This window comes from Gallus gallus, chromosome 14 (assembly GCF_016699485.2).
Source record: "Gallus gallus isolate bGalGal1 chromosome 14, bGalGal1.mat.broiler.GRCg7b, whole genome shotgun sequence".
Taxonomy (NCBI): domain Eukaryota; kingdom Metazoa; phylum Chordata; class Aves; order Galliformes; family Phasianidae; genus Gallus; species Gallus gallus.
Genome location: NC_052545.1, coordinates 4,483,435 through 4,499,747, shown reverse-complemented (window position 1 = coordinate 4,499,747; position 16,313 = coordinate 4,483,435). Strand labels below are relative to the sequence as shown.

General features: G+C 53.9%; 1 protein-coding gene and 1 long non-coding RNA gene across 2 annotated transcripts in view; one reads left to right on the top strand and one right to left on the bottom strand.

Annotated features, from left to right (window-relative positions):
- Positions 1-3,702: 3,702 nt before the first annotated feature.
- On the bottom strand, positions 3,703-8,691 carry LOC121106779. The gene is made up of 3 exons (XR_005839791.1): positions 8,666-8,691; positions 7,911-8,208; positions 3,703-7,479 (listed from the first exon to the last, which is right to left on the bottom strand). It is a non-coding gene; the product is annotated as an uncharacterized LOC121106779 (long non-coding RNA).
- A 5,425-nt stretch (positions 8,692-14,116) lies between these two features.
- KCNJ12 (Potassium inwardly rectifying channel subfamily J member 12) overlaps positions 14,117-16,313 on the top strand; it is a 34,921-nt gene continuing 32,724 nt past the window's right edge. Inside the window, exon 1 of the mRNA XM_046900690.1 lies at positions 14,117-15,370. The gene's annotated coding sequence lies outside the window, so the exon portion shown is untranslated. The remainder of the gene's footprint in view (positions 15,371-16,313) is intronic.

Below are 16,313 nucleotides of genomic sequence, written 5' to 3'. Positions count from 1 at the left end.
CCGCCGCGAGGGGGAGGCAGCGGGCAGCGCCGGGGGTCTGCGGGGCCGCGGCTCCTTCAGTCCCCGCTGGGGGACGGGGAGAAGCGGGGGGCTCCATCCCATCCCATCCCCATTTGTCCCTCCCGCGGTAGGACCGGGGGGGACACGGGTGGGGGTGCGCTGGAGGTTGGGGTGTCCGGGGGGTGGGAAGCCCCCAGGTGTTGGCCCGGCACGGGGAGGGGGCTCAGCGCTGAGCTTGCGGGCTCTTCGTTTCAATTAGCAACTTAATGGCTGCATCGAGACCCATTAAAGATGTATCAGTGCCTCCGAGGACAGAACTTCAGCAGAAGTGGAAAATTCATCACACTGAGTTCCCCTATTAGGAGAAAAGGGTTTTTTTGTTTTTTTTGTTTTTTTGTTTTTTTCCCCATTTTTCCCCCCGTTTGTCTCAAATACGAGCACAAAGAGCTTATTTCTGCCCGCTCGCTTCCCTGCAGGCACACGGTGGGGTGCAAGCAGGCAGTGCCCAAAGCAGGACAGCCCCTCACTGCAGAGACAGCGCAGCTCATCACACCTCAGCCAGCCCAGGAGAGCAGAAGTGGCACTGGGGGGGGGTGGCATCTGGCCCTGCCCTGTGCTGAGCTGGCTGTGATGGGTACCCAGTGCCCCCATCAGCCCTCGCTGGTTATACTGGGAGCTGGTGGTGCTCCTGGAGAGCCTATTGCAGGGAGCTCTCTGGGTTATCTATTTTCCTCAGCCTTCCCTTCCCTTCCCTTCCCTTCCCTTCCCTTCCCTTCCCCTCTTTTCTGAAGGTGGCTGGGGCTGTATGTAGGGCAGGGTTGGGTTTTTTTAGGTTCAGGCAGCGTGTGGGCACCTTCAAGATCGATAGCGTAAATCAGTGAGCTCTTGCAGGGCATCGGGTTGTGTGAGATGCGTTCCATCCTCTCCTAATAGCTGTCTCAGCCCAGAAACTTCCAATGCTCTCGCTCTGATAGCACCTAAGGGCTAATGAGCTGAAACTGCAGAATACCAATGAGACCTCAGCAATATGGATTACCTTCCCCACCCCCAGCCAGGCAGCTGAGCGGCCCTGAAATCATCCCAGCTGGCCCCTGGGGTGCCTGGTGCAGCCCACTGGGGAGGAATGGCCTCAAAGTTAGGTCCGCAGGGGGTGGGAAGGGCTGTGCTGCCCACAGGAGCTGCTGAGGATGCATCTGCTGGTACTGCTCTGGATGCAGAACGTGGGTGCTTTGTTTTGGGGTGAGCAGAGCTCTGGTTTAACCGTGGACATCCGGGTGGTCTCCCTGATAATCGGCCATTATATAAATACAAGTTTACAGGTTTCGCACTGTTTTCACCCCTGTCTTGAGTGAAGCACCTCCAAGCCCCTTCTCTCCATCTGCTTTGCAAGCCCAGCCCACACACGGGCAATGGGCCCAAAGCCTGTACATTTCTGGAGCTGCTTTCTGCTGCCTGCCCCGGGACTTGCAGCGGGGCCAACAGCAAATGCCCCGTGTTGGGGTGCTGGGAAACCAGGGCGACTCGGTGCACAGGACCCCAAAGCAAAGCACAAGGAGAGGTCGGGTGAAAGCTCCCACCCTGCCCAGCAGGTGCAGCTCCCAGCTCCGCCTTCCTGCTGCTTTTGCAGAGGTGGGGGGGGGGTGAAACGTGGGGGCCAGAGGAGGAGAGCAGTGCAAAGCCTGAAAATATCGAGGATTGAAGCAAGCACATCAGGGAGGTGTTGGGGTCCCCACAGAGGTCACCTCCCACGCGGGACCCTCCAGCTTTGCCCAGAGCCGCCCAGCCCCACGCAGTGCCCCCGGCCCATTGCACACTGCGTTAACCTTTCTGCGCACACCACGCGGCGCTGGCGCCGGCTGCTGCCTTCCAGGCACGTGGGCAGAGGGCTGCGGAGGAGCCCGGGTGGCTTTTGTGCTTGATTTGCATCTCGGAGCTGCTTTGGGGTGGAGGAGGTGGGAACCTTGATGAGACCAAAGCAGTTCCCTCGATAGCAGCTTTGCTTTGCTCGGTGTAACTCCGGGCTCAGGGATGATGAGATCACTTCTAGAGTGACGTGCTCCTTTCTTCTTATGCAAAACGACACTTTGTACGTGATTGCTTAAGATGAAAGCTGCAGCCTGGGATTGAGGTGTGCAATGCTCAGAGGAGTGATGCAATAGGTTTGGAATTCCCTGGGTTGCAGAGACCCTCAGCAAAGCTCCCCCCACAGCATCTCTACTTGCAACAGGTCCTGCACGGCCTCGGAGCTGAGGAATGAGCTGGAGCTGTGCAATGGCAAACGTGCCAGGGAAAAGGAAAATTGCTTTAAAACAGCACTGGAATCTTCTCCCTGGCTTCATTTGGGTCCTGGAGCCCAACAGCTTTCTGTGTGCACATCAGAGGTCTGGGGAGCCTGGAGCAAGCAGGGGGTGATGGCCTGCTGGGGGCCTTTGTGGGACTGACGTGGCACTTTTCTCTCCCAAACCCCATTTACTGGTGACAGAGAAGCCCCAGCCCTGGGCACATGGCTGCATCTCACACGTCCAAGGATGCAACCCCAGTTCTGGGTGTCAGGATGGGGTCCAAACCTCTCTCCTTTGGCTGTGGCCTCTGATGAAGGTGGGCTCTTGCCCTTTGGAAAGGCACTTCGTGGAGTCTTTGTGCTGCAGGAGTTTAGTCCAGCTGTGTTCCCGACACAGGTGCCCACACTTTGTGGCAGGGGTTGGGTTCAGCTGTGCTCCTCTCGCACCTTCCTATCAAAGAAGCAGAGCAGAAGCTCAGGTTAGAGGCACGTTGCTGCTGGCTGAGTGTGTGCTCAGAGCAGAGCTTCTGCTGAGGAGCAGCGTGCTGCAAACCCTGCTGTGAGCAGAAACGCATTTCCAAACAAAACACAGCAAAGATAACTCACCAAGCAGCTCTTCCTCCTTGCAGCACTTACAGTCTCACTTCCAACCAACCCTGCGTGGCTTTGATATGGCATTTCACACCCAGCATTATTGACCATTTCTGCTTCTCTGGGGGCTTTTATTGAACCAGCATTAACCACTACTGCAATGAGTGCCCCCATCCTGGGCACAGCACCCACCCCGGCCCCACTGCTGCTCTGGGCAATGCAGCATGGAAGTGGAGCTTTCCCCAGCACCCACTGCATTGTGCACCATGGGAACCCTCACCAACCCCAGCTGCACTTTGCCATACATCAGAACCAAATCAATAGGAATTCAGGTTTTGATGTATTTTTAACCAGGTGGGAGCTCACACTCACTCTGCCTTTGGGTCTCACTGGAGATCTGCAGCATCTCAATCCAGGGGGTGCACAGGGGCCGCCCCATCCCCTCCACGCTGCGTGTCCCAATGGGGTCAGAACTCACCCTCCCCAGCCACAGCAGGATGCATCCCTTCCCATCACCCTGCCTCGCCCTGAGCTTCTTTAATTAAAGCTTTCAGAATGATTTCCCCCCTTTATTCCCCCAAATCTTCTCCTTAATTAAAATCCCAATCTGGGCCAGCGAGAAGCAGCTGTTGCCTCTTTGCTGCATGCTCATGTGTGCGTGTGTTGCTGCTAACCCAAATGCTGGTGGTATAGGAACAACACAGGGAGGAACACTGCTGTCACCTGTCCTCTTTGCACCCAGGTAGGCCCCCCAGAAGAGGGATGTGGGACCCCATGGACACCCTGCTGAAGCAGTGCTGGCTGAGGACCGCCCTCACCGTTACCTTTATCAGATGATGCATCTTTTTTTAATGAAACTCGTGGGGAAAAAAAATTGAAATAGTGCTGACAAGTGATGCGTTATTTCACCTCTGATTTACCGGTGCATGCATTTTTCATTCATGGAAGTGTCTGATATGCAGATTTATTCAGAGCAAAACAGGTACAGCACTTGATGGATCGGTTCTTGCAGTGTGCTTGTAGGGAAGGGGCCCAGCTGGGCATGGCACCATTCCCTAGGCAAGCCCCAGGCGTTGTCCCCAGGCTGGGCTAAAAGTCTGACCACCCCCTTTCCCAAATGCCTGCTGTCCAGTCCCATAGCATGCCACTGTGGCCATGCTGGGTTGGTTTCTCCCCTCTCTCCAATGGGTGCTGGCTCCTCGGTCCCCATCGCTGTCCCGCAGACCTCAAGGCTCTGTGCTCCCTGCAGGGCTGTGGGTTTGGTCCCAGGTGTGCTGGAGTCCCGTTCCCTCCTGGAGCAGCACATTGTGGTTCTCTTTGTGCTGGAGGAGCCCAGCTCTGAGATCCAGGTGGAGTTTCAGCTCCGTGCACCGATGAAACTGAATCCAAGAAAAATATTTGAGGTCTTTTTCCACCTCATTAGGAATGGAAGAAGGGAAACTTCTCTCTTCTGGGTACTATACAACCAGCATGAATTATTTAGGGCAGAGCATCTCTTCAACAAATATTTTTTTTAATGTGTGGAGATTAAATCTGATTTTTTTTGTAATGTAATAACAAAAGCAATCTCTCTCTCATAAGTCCTCATATTTCACATGGTAAAGAAGTCCCAGGCATCCATTTCTATATTGATCAGCAAATAGGTCCTTGTATAGATTTAGTTCACCTAACCTTGTTTAATTTTGGATTCACTGATTCAATGCAAGATCTAGATGAAAAGCAAGTGGGCTGTTTCCAGTGCTGGTGATGCTATTTTTAAATAAATCTAGTGCATGCTAAAATAAATATGCAAAGCATTTTGTAAGTCCGTAGATGGGCGGGGAAGAGGAGACTGGATGCACTAAAATATTTAACAAACTTCTCCAAACGCATCTTTGTGTTCTTTGGTAAACACTGCTGCTGTTCCCCATGACCCAACGCTTGCCCACCCAGCATCACCAGCCAAAGGGTGACATCGGTGCTGCATTGAAATGCAAAGCTCATTAACCACGTCTGGGATTTTTTGTTTGCTCCTTTCTTTTCTTGTTTTCACATTCATTACAAGAGCAGGAGATGAAATACCCATCTACAATTCCCTTTCATCTCCAGGCATGTGTTTTTTCTTTCCACCGTTGCTGGGATGACAAAGTTTCTCCTTCAGATTTTTATTTGATTTCAGAAGATGAGAAAGAATTAAAAGCATCTCAGGGCAGGCTGGGCTCTCATTACCCCACCTGGGATCCTCCACAAGGCGAGGTGCAATGCCTGGCCCCATCCATCTCCATCACCTGTGGGTGACCGCGCCGTGGAGCCCACCCCGCCGTCCTCCTCCAATCCCTCACCTTTCAATCCAGTCAAAGCTAACTGAGTTGTGGCTTTGATTGCCTCTGATGGTGCCAGAGATCTTGTCAATAATCACATTTCCATGGATGACAAGAGATAGAGCTAGGGGAGGTGGGAGTGAGATTGGCCTTGTGTCCTCGCATTGGTACCTCTTGGTCATCTGTGAGACACGAGAGAAGCTACGCCATAGAATCACAGAACTATTAAGGTTGGAGAAGACCACTGGGATCCTCAAGTCCAACCCCAACCCATTCCCACCATGACACCAAACCACATCTCTCAGTGCCACATCTCCACTGTCCAGGGACACCTCCGGGTACGGTGACTCCACCACCTCCCTGGGCAGCAGTGCTGGTGCCCAAACACTCTTTCTGAGAAGAAACTTTGGGGATCCCTGGAGCCTGGTAGGGCTGGTGGGCTGGAGGAGGGCTTTGTGTACCCAGGGACAGAGGCTGGACCAGAAGGAGCTGTGAGATGAGGATGTGCAGGAGGGCAGGCTTCAGGCAGCAGTTTCTGCAGTGGTCTCAGCATCATTCAGGTTGAATATTAGGAAAGTGATGGGGTCACCATCCCTGAAGGTGTTCCAGAAATGGGGAGATGTGGCACTGAGGAACACCATCAGTGGGCATGGTGGGGTGGGGTTGAGCTTGGTGATCTGAGAGGGCTTTTCTGACCTTAATGATTCTATGGTTGAAGGGTTCTATGATCAGGTGATATCCAACCCACAAAAATTAGAGTGATTCTTCTTCCCTTTGATGAAATCAACGCTCAGATCTCTTGTTTACACCAACTCATCAATGATTGATGCGAGGGGAGGAACGTTCAGCGCAACCAACTCCACCCAAGGTCTGAGAAAAGAATTTTAGCTAAGTCCCCATAAGTCCCCAACTCCTGAGCAATCAAGCTGTCCCAGGGACACCTGCTCATGTTACCCCTGGGAGCAGTTTGCTGATCATCATGCTGGAGGGACACCTGAAAGCCCATCAGCTGTGCTCAATTCTCTGACTCTCAAGCAAGGAGTGCCTGGCTGTTCTCTCTGTGGATCACTGAGACTCTGAGAAACACTGGAATGGCAAAAATAAAGGGAATGGGAGAAGGAAAGAGCGTTCCTGCAGGTCTTGGGGGCTCCTGGGGCTCTTCATCCCCTCCTGTTGCTCTGCAGTGCTGAGGAGCGGTGCCTGTCTGAAGGGCTGGGCAAAAAGGAGAGGAAAAGAAATGAAAGTTCTCCCTTGAATTTATCTGACTTCTTTTTATTTTCTTTGTTGGGTTTTTTTTTTTTTTCCTTTTAATCTCATTTTGTATTTAAGGCTCTGGACTGAGGCTCAGTGTTGCTATTTTCACAGGCTTTCAGCTGCTTGCCTTTTACTGCTGATTGTTTCCTTTTCCCTTTCATACCTTTTCACAGCTTACTCCTTGAGAAGTGTCAAAATATTCAGATCGTTGGAATCACAACCAAGGAGCCCTGAGCCCTGTTTCCGTGTGGCTGCAGTTGGGGGATTCCAGGTTTCAGCAGATTTCCACCACGGCGGAGGCAATCAGAGCTGGTCTGTGCTTTCCAGTTTCTGACACTAATTGAGGGTGCCACCTCCTCTCTGTGGGCATGCAACTGTGCTTTAATATAACTAATCTCCTGGAATGCACTTGCTCATGTTAATTACACCAGTACCTGTCAACAGCAATTCTACCACTATGGTCTTTTTTATTTTTACTTTTTTTTTTTTTTTTTTTTTTTGCTTAACATTTTCTTCCCAGGAGACTTTTAGCACCCGGTTGCTCTGCCATCACCATCTCCTGTGACCTGGGGCTGCCCAGCCAAGCTGGCACAACGCAATGTGTCCATTGGTCTTGTGTTGTACCCCAAGTGTCTTGCAATCCGGGGAGGACTCAAGTGCTTCCTGATGGTTCTAACCCTGCAAAGCCATGGTCTTTCCTTGGCTACAAAAGGTGGCAATGGCATCCATGGCTACTTCAGACTGGAGTGGTTGGCACTGGCTTGGCCACATGCAGGTGAGCAGTGGCTTCCCACTGCTATCAGGATTTGAGTGGAAACAGCTAAAAAATACAGGAAGGGACCCATTGCACTGAGCTGCCAGAGGAGGGAGGGATGTGCTCGTGAGATCGGAGAGGAAATGAGAGGAGAGAACCCCTGCACGGACACTGCCAATGAAGATATTGCAGAAGCCGGCAGTAAGCCAAGAGATCTGAGCGTGGTGGCCAGAACGACGGGAGGATGGTGCCAAGGCTCCACGCAGCCCAGAGCTGGGGCTGAAGGAAACCTGGGGACTCTGGAAAGGAAACAGTGAGGTTGAGAAACGGGAGTGTGAGGTGACCAGTGGAGATAGAAGGCTTCAAGTGCCGCTTGTGCCGGAGGTGTCACGGGGAAGGCATGCAGAAATCTGGCCTGAGACAACACCTTCTGCTCAAGCCCTTCCCTTGGAGCTGGCACGTGCTGTCCTAAGGGCTTCTTGGCGAGAGGCAGCGGGGCACTGCTGCCAGTCCACTGGCGTGGTTCAGATCACTAATGAGCTAATTAGTTGCTATGGGAATGTGATGTGGGAGAACTTTGGGGAGGAAAAATTATAGGTAATTTTTATTTGTTTGGGCCTAGTTCCTATAGCAACAGGAGAACTTGTCACTGACTACCAGTTGGTTTCCATGGAGTTGGCTGCTAGTTCTGGGTTATTAATGCCTCCGAGCACGAGGCGGTGCAACTCACCTAGCAGGGCTTGTGGGTCGTCCTGCAGTGATGGATGGGAACCTTGCACTGGGCAACCTCTTGGCCATGCCTTTGCCATGAACTCAGCTGGCTCGCAGAGCCTGGGTAGGAGTGTACATCACAGCAGGTACAGTGCTGGAAGGATCCAGTAGATTCTCCCTTCTCTTGGCCTCAAGACGTGCTGAAATGAATAATCCATCACTTCGTAGCTTGTTCCAATTGCAGCACCACCTGATTTTTAATTGGATTTTCTCTGGGTTCCGTTTCCAGATGCTTGGCAGCGATCTGCCTTTCTCTGCTAAATTAAAAAGTCTTTTAGCACCTGGCAGTTTTGCTGCAAAGGGACTTACTGTAATTAAGTCACTTCTCATCACCCACCCACCGCTGGCTGTCCCGGATGAAGCTGTCTGTTTTCCTGCAGCCACACCGCATCGCAGTGTTTGCTTCTGTTCACCACTGGGTCAGAGGGACATAAGACCTCTCCAACCCTGCAGACAGAGCGTTGGAGCCAGACCAAATGCTGAAGACTGTGAACTGAGGATAGAGATTGCTTTGATTCTGGGTTATAATTTCCCTCCCACCGGCCAACTCCTTGCCTTTCTGCAGGTGGGAATTACCCGGTGGCAGCCAAAATCTCCATCTTGCTCCCCACTTCTCAACCCAAACTCCCCTCTGAGTCCATCAGCCACTTCTCACCAACTAATTCCCAAATAGCCATTGGAGGTGTTGGTGTAGCTGAACTAACCACTGCTCACCGAGAGGGATCTCACTCCAGCTTTGAAGGCAAATGAGGTGATCAGCATGTGGACAGACCTCTAATGACATTTGGCTGAGGGTACCACGTGGTCGGGAGGGAGGCACGAAGTGAACCAGATTGCAAAGGCCAGCTCCTCCTAAGCAACCTTTTTCCCCTCCGATCTCTTGGCAGGCCATGCTGCTGGCCTCGCCATGCTCACACTGTGCTCCCAGCTGCTCCTTCAACATTAGATGGAGCAAAATGCAAATGCTTCAGCCTGGAGGAGGCTGGAAGATGGGGTGGGAAGGCAGGCCCTGGGCCTCTGAGATGGGATCTGGCTGGCAAAGGTGGAGAAGCCAAGCCTGCAGGAAGGAAAGATCCATGCAAGAACACCACAAGCTGTTGGGTGGAGATGGAGGGGTACATCCAACACAGCTGGAACCCAGCTCTAAAACAGGAGAAAGATTCAGCTTGGAAATCAAGGATGGAAATCAAGGATCAATGAGAACCCAGGACATGATCTGCTGGCAATGCATCCCATGGCTGGGGTCTTCCTGCCCCTCTCCATGTTTGGGCTGCAAATAACAGTGATGTTCTTGGTGGTCACCTCCAGTCCAGCTGATGTCCGTGGTTCATGGCCTTCCTGTCCACGCTACGGGGTCCTGAGGGGACTTTCATCCCAATCCCGTAACTCTTAGGATTCACCAGACAGCATAGCATGTGTACAAATGAGAGGATTCTGCACAATCTGGCCAGTGTCCCACAAAGACAAGCAGCAGATGGTGCTCCATCCCTGGCTCACCTGGTCCTCCTCCTTTCCTTCCTCCACTCACGGCTGGCAAGAAATGCTTCCTGGCTTGGTTTGAACTGCAGCTCTCCCAAGCACGGTTTTGCTTCTCCCAGGCTGTCAGAGCTCCTTGCAAAATCAGCACTTCCCCACATAATATCCCATGTGTATGCTGGAAGGTACAGCTACATGGCTCTTATGAGACATGGCTCTTGTCATGTCCATGGGATCTCCTCCATCCCATGGCCATGCTGTGAGGGACGTGGCAAAGCCACCCAGAGGTGTGACATAAAGGTGCCACCAAAGGTGTGACGGGGCCCCATGGCCAGCACTGGCCGCACCACCCAGCTCGCGGTGCGGGTGGTGGCAGGAGGAAGCAGGCTCTGGTTTCATGACACACGTGTGGATGCTTTCCATCTGAGTAACCTCCCGCTGTCAGAGAAAGGAGCCTTCTGCTGCAGGCTGTCTGGGGAGGCAGGCTGTGGGTCATGGGTGTCGATATCCCAAAGCACAGCGGCTCCATCTAACACCCAGCTGCGAGAGCTGGCCAGGGGCACAGAGGAGCTCTGTAGAGGGACAAGCCTGGGTGGCTTCTCCTTGTCACCCAGCAGATCTGCCATCACCAAGACAGGCAGGTTTGGGTTGTTTTCTTCAGAGTAGGAGAGCCTCCCTCCACTCCCTGCCCACTGACTGCCTTGCCTCGTTCAGAACATGTCTGTCCAGGTGTGCAGGAGAAGGTGGTGCCATGGAGCCACTAACCAGCAGTTGGGCAAGCTTGAATGCAGGTTCTCCCACTTCGCCAAGCCTTTCTCTGCTCTTCATCCATCCCTGGAAGAGCACTGAGCTGCTAACCCTGCTCCTTGGCCTCACCTGAGGAGCAGGAAGACAAGTGGTGGTCGGGAGAACAGTGAGGTGAGGTCTTCTACAGTGATGCTTCGGGGGTGGGATCAAAAGGACAGCTCTGGGGTCTGTCTTAGAGGATGGAGAAAGGAGGAGCTGGGTGAGCGTGTGTCAGCGTGGGTGGGTTTGAGTGGGATGGGTGAGTGCATGGCAGCTGTGGCCGTGCTTGATCAGCCTCGGTGGTGGAGGAAGGCTCTTCATCTGCTCGGAGGGGGTGTATGGGCATCCCTAGGAGTGACCCCTGGCAGTCCATGTCCTGCCAGGGGGACTGGAGCGCATTACAACATTACAGGGGACAACTGGTCTGCCGTGGGACATGGGAGGGCTGGGAGGAGTTTTATCAAGGTGTTTTCTTCCGGGGATGGGCTACTCGTCTGCCTCCACCAGGAAAGGAAGAATGGCCTGGGGGTTATCTTGGTGTCTGTAGGGACATGGGGTGGTTTCCTGGCTCAGCCTCTGAGTGGGGATTTTGTTTCTTGGCTGAGCAACAAGGCACCTGCTTTGGGGCAAGCATTTCTATGGAGGGTTCCCTTGCTCTGCTCCTTCCCCAGCTCACATGCAGCTCTGCTGTGCCCTTCTCCATACAACCCACATATGGGGTTATTTCTGATGACTTTCAGGGGCCAACAGAGATTTTTGCTCTGTGTATGGGCAAGTCACCTTGCAGCTCCTCAGACCTGCAGGGCAGGTTGTCCCGGGGCCGGTGGCTCTCTGTGGATCCCAACAACTGCGTCAATGCCAATGAGATGCTTGCGTTGCTGGGGAGCTCAGATTGAGGGGTGCTGCTATGGGGATCTGACTCCGGGAAGGATCCATGGGGCTGTGTCCCGTCTCCAGGACACTCTTCTCAGTGTCCCTTCTCTGTCCTGTTTAAACTTTCATGACCGAATCAGCTTCTGCAGCAGAGCAAACATCCTCCTGTAAACAATCCGTGCAGATGGGGCTTTATTTAAACAAGCTGAGGTGTGCTGTGCAGCGCGGTGCTGGGGTGGGGACACCTTGCTTGTCCCACAGCTAGGGGATGCCTGGCACCTCCCAACCTGTGCTCAGGGCCGGGAGGTCCATGGGCTTTGGGTCTGATGTGGCAAAATGGGTCCGGTGGTGGTGGGACTCCAACGATCTGACCTTCTCCAGGTGCTTCTCGCCTCCACGACCAGAGCAGCTGAGTTTGTAAATGGAAAATGGTAATACATGGCAAAGGTCTCACCTGGAAAATGTCAAAGCAAATGGGCACCTGTGCTTCCCAAGAAACACGGGCCTTTTAGAAGCACGGAAATGCACCAACACCCTTGAATATTTTTGCCCTCCCTCTGGCTATTTGCTTGCTGTGTGCTGCGTTGGCGGAGTTTCCCTTTCCCCAGAACCTCATTTTCTGTCTGCATCGCTGTTAGCTGACATTTCCCAGCTCTCTGACCTCGCTGCATCCTGAGCCCATTCCCCACCCTGCAGCCCAGCAGAGCCCTCCGGGAGAGCCTCTCCCCCCACCACGTGTGCCCCGTGGGTGATGGATGTCGCAGGCAGCTCCGTGTTTATAAATCACCTCACAGCAGCGCTGCGCTTATCAGCCATAAACCTCAGAGCCTTTTGCATCCACCTGGCAGCCAGCCCTGAACCTGAGCTGCCCTCGGCCCCTGGCCTGGGTTCTGCTGCGCTGCTGGCAGCCGAGGCCGGCGTTATTTTTAATAGAGCATTTCTAGACTACAGCAAGTGGCAGGAGAGTGATTTGCGACGTGTCAGGTTTCCTGCCCTTTCTCATATAGCCCCTGCTTACAGAAATATGCTCCCGCTGGGATTGCTCCGGTTACATCTTTGTTGGCCAGTGCGAATTCCTCTTCATTATTTGTATTGGGGATGTGCCTGGAGGGCTCGGGAAGGCTTCTGCCTCCTGGTACCACTGTGGGAAGGCTGCTTCCACCCCAGGATTACGACAGGAGGTGCTTTGAGCATGCAGGAAGGCGTGAAGCCCTTTTTGGTGGTGCTGGGCATGGGGCTGTGGGCACCAGAACCCCCATGTGGGACTGGGGCTGATCTGCAGCACTGGGACCCGATGGCACCAAATCTCTGGAGTCCTTTGCAGCCATCACCAAATTAAGCTTTTAATGGGGAATCAAGGATGTCTTCACTTCCCAGACAGGGATCCAGGAGCACAGGTTGTGGTGGAGCTGATCAGCCCCATGGCAGAGCTGAGCCCAGCTGCAGCGTGGCTGCAAATCCTCCTCTTAATCTCTGCTTTATTGAAGAGCACGGGGGGATTGTTAGTGGCTGTGTTTAGATTACTCATTCATTTTCCTCTCCTTAGTCCCTCTCCACCTTGGTGGAGTGGATTTTCTTTATTAGCTCTATACTTGTGCTGCTGGAAGTCCCTTTTCTCTGCAGGCCAGCCTCCTTAACACCAAGTAAAACACCCTTTGCTGGTGCAACTGCATTTCTTAGTGGCCAAGGTGCCAGCTCATCCCACTGAGAGCACTTCTAGCACTTCAAGAGTTACAGACCTCACTGATAGCTGAGTATTTCGGGGACCTTCATTAGACCATTAGCCCCGGCCGGGCTGGGCGTGCAGATCGCTGGCTGCAGCCTCGGCTTGGCTGGAGGATGGAGGCTGGAGCTGGATGGAGCCCAGTGCTTTCAGCAGAGAGAGAAAATTGCCTGGCAGAGGAATTGGTGAGAAGCGAAGCGCTTGTTGCTTGGGCAGGAAATGACCATCTCCCCTTGATCTCCCACAAAGGCACGGGGCATCCGTCCCCTTGGGCAGGGCTATGCAGACTGCAATGCCCATCATTGCCCAAGGAGTTCACAGAGACACTCAGGAATACATGTGGCCACTGCCATCCCCAAGAGGACCGCGCTGTGGTGCTTGCAGTGAAGCAGCATCCATCCTCCATCGCTGGCTGGCACCAAGCGTGGCCACGCAGCAGCATTTTGGGTGGTTGAGGCACTTTTGCAATGGCAGGGCTCGAATTTGGGTCTGATCCTGGCCTGGCAAAGCTCTGCTAATGCAGCTCGTCTGGATGAGAGCCAGTTGAGCTGGGAGTGGAATTTCACCTTTATCGAGGGAGATGCTCAGAGCCTTGGATATGTGCACGCAGCAGCTCTCTTCTGCTCAGAAACTGCTTTGGTTCTCCATGCCAATGGCTTGGGAACTGCTTGCCTAGCAAGAGCTGCAGGGTAGTGGTGGCCCATGGGCCAAGAGCTCAACCTGAGTGTCCAAGCTGCGGAGTTTACATCAGCCCCTTCCTTCTCCCTGCAGACAAAGGAGGTTAGAACAAATGTTTGTGAGATTGGAGGGGTCTGGAGAGGCTGTTCTCCAGGTTTGGGATGATGAATGACCCAGAAATGCCCCAAAACACCATGACTAATCCAGGTGTCCCACAGCCTGTTGGGTGTGACACTGCAAGGGTGGGTAGCAGTGTTTCAGGGGGAGCCTCCCTGCTGGTCATACCATCCCTGTAGGAAATGGAGACCCCAAAACAGCTTTCAGCCCTGCTTAAGCAGAAGGAGAAAATAAGAAAAGCACAGCGTCCCATCAAACATAATTAACAGGGCAAAAAGAGAAAAAAAAAAAAAAGATTTTTCAAAGTTTGGGTCCTCAGAGGGGATGTTTTATTCATGGCCCAGCAGGGAAGTGCTCACAGTGCCATTAATTACGGGAGCTGCTGGGTGCTGTGCCTGCTCCTGCCAGCTCAGCTCGCCTTTGTCACCCTGACGTGGGGAATGGGGCCGGGTGTGCAGGGTGAGGGCTGTGCACCCCCCCAGGTTCGGTGTTCCCCCTGGAGCATTGCAGCTCTGAGCGTTTGCTGTGCTGGGAAATGGCCCCAGCAAATTTCCAGAGAGGTAATAAAATAGCTGGTATTAAACAAACAAGAGCAGGTGCAGGAACAGCACCGGGGGGAGACGGATGCAGGAGCGGTCCCGAAGGGAGGAGGCTGCGGCAGGGCTGGGCTGAACGGGGCCGAGGAGAGGGAACAGTCTGGACACCACATTTATAATACCACGGGAAAACAAACAAGAACTTATCCAAGACTCTATTTTGTAAGAGGAAAATGCTGAAACGAGGCCGGGTAGAAGTGGGACGAGCACCTGGGTGAGAAGCAGAGGTGACCGATGGCATCGTTAGCTCGGCTGCAGGGGCGCGGTGTGCTCCCAGGCACGGCACTGAGCAGAACGGCTTTTGTGTGTCTGCAGTGCCTGAAAAGGCAGCTGACAAAGAGGGAGATGCTTTGAAAGGGCAGGAGCATCCTCCACGGAGCGAACGCTGGATTAATGAGGGAAATGCCTGCTGGCTGCCCAGCAAGGAGGGACGGTCCCCAGCGGCATCACCCCACGGTGCTCAGCGGTGGCCTGGGGACGTGGTGCCCGTGGGGAGCTGGATGCGACCCTGGGGATCTGCTCTGCTGGGCACCGAGCGCTGCGTTAACGCATTGCTTTTAATCAAGGTAATGCTCCCTTGTGCCCGAGCCCAGGCGGTGTCGCGGGGGAGGATTCATTGCTGAGCCATCGTGCTCCAAACCCTGACCACAGCTCTGCTCAGACAGCCCCACTGTCTGCCTGCCCTGACGCAAACTGCGCGGTGCTTTTGCTGGAGGCGCAGCAACCAAAGGGAATTCAAACGGCTGCATGGAAAATCACGACTTTTCCACAGGAGTTCGGTGTTTGTGCATGGCTTTAGAGGTTTCGGGTTGCCAAGGTGTGCTGCAGCTCCCTCCTGCCACAGCACAGCTTCGTAGAACCAGAGCTGGAAGGATCATTGAGTCCAATCCCTCATTCAGCCCCAGGCAGGAGGTGGCACGAGGCTGGTGATGGGGGTTCCATCCCTACGGTTCTGAACCCCGATTGCTGCTGCTCCTCTCCACGGAGCCCTCTCTGCTGCAGCAGCATTCGAGAAGGAGGAAGGAGCAAGAACGTGCCTAAAGGGTTTTAGCCCATCCTGCACTCAACAGCCCCACAGTCCTCTAAACTGCAAAGAAACCCAAAGCCTGCAGCATCAGCTACCCAGCGGGATGCAATTAGCTTAATTGCTGAGAGCACCTGGGGGAGACGGTGAGCTCTGCCCAGCTGAGCCTAATGAAAGCAGGGGCACTCTGCTGCCCAACGTGCGGGATGGGTGGGTTATAAATAGGGGAAACAAGGGGGAGGGTGGATACTGGAGTGCTGTTAGGGGTGTGGTGGTTGATGGCCACCGAGGGGGTGCCCAGCAGTGGGATGAGTCGTGTTGGTGCTCGGCTCCTTAGGCGCTGCTCCTGTGCGGGGTCCCGGCGCGGTGCTGCGGGGGAGGCAGCGTGGGGCAGTCTGTCACCACGCTGGGCTGGCTCCCAGGATCATCGGCTCCATCTGCTCCTGCAGAATAGTCCTCCTGTTCAGCCTTCCAGTCCAGCAAAGGTAACTCATAACCCTTGCGCAGAGCTGGCTTTGTGCACTGCTAGGCGCTCTATAGAAAGCCATTCTTCCTGGGGAGAAAATCTGCTCTGATTTTGAGAGATAGCTAATATTGAGCGAGCATCCACTGCGGTGTGGGATGGATGCTTATGCAGAGCAGATCTGAAGAGCTCTGGGAACGCAGCATTTGTGGTGCTGAAAGGGTTTGTCTATGGGAATGGATGGGCAGAGACCTGTGCTGTGCGGGGTTAATCAGTGGCGCTGCTCCCTGAGCCCGCTGCCTCGCTCCTGACCTGTCAGCCCTCAAACTTTAATGCCTTCACGCTGGTGCTTCAATTATTAACCGGTGTGGTAATGGAGATGCTGGGCTGGGAGAGGCTCAGGCGCTGTGCATGGCTCCGAGCATCCTGGGGCTGCTCGGTGCAGCTCAGCTGTCGCTTTGGACCCCAGCCTGCTTTAGTTACAGCCTGGGCACTTCAGGGAATTTCCCCCCTGCAGGGACCGAGGAGAGCCCTGCTATCTCGTGCTCTGTGCCTGGGTTGTGTTTTCCTTGTGACGTTTGCCAGAGGGGACTGATGTCCTCGAGGGGCTGATGGTGATGTCTGTG